Here is a 470-nt window from a genome sequence, read left to right on the forward strand (position 1 = left end):
AAACTTTGTCCAAACAACTATAAATCAATATTTTGTAGCAAATTTCATGAAAACTATTACTCCTACCAAGATAAACATAATAAACATCTGTACGTCAAATGGTTTTTGAGGTATAGATTTTTCAAAATAAATTCACTAACTACTGATCTTCAAGACGTCCCATACAACATTTTAATGAAATGTTGCTTTTTAAAAAGCTATATCTCGAGAACTATTGGGCGTAAATGGCTCTTTTAGGGCTAATATTTCAGAACATTTACTCTTCTTTAAATAATGAGCTCTTAGGTTTCCTTGTGTTGTTCCAACTTTTTAAGATATAGAGTAAAAATCACAGTCAAATTATTTCTCTTTTACCACTCTTTATACACTTTTATTCATATTATCAATAAAAGTGTATAAAGAGTGGTAAAAGAGAAATAATTTGACTGTGATTTTTAATGTATTTTTGACATATTAGATATAAATGTTTT

Source organism: Halyomorpha halys, unplaced genomic scaffold (genome assembly GCF_000696795.3).
Source record: "Halyomorpha halys isolate HHAL.00 unplaced genomic scaffold, Hhal_1.1 Scaffold697.1, whole genome shotgun sequence".
Classification (NCBI taxonomy): domain Eukaryota; kingdom Metazoa; phylum Arthropoda; class Insecta; order Hemiptera; family Pentatomidae; genus Halyomorpha; species Halyomorpha halys.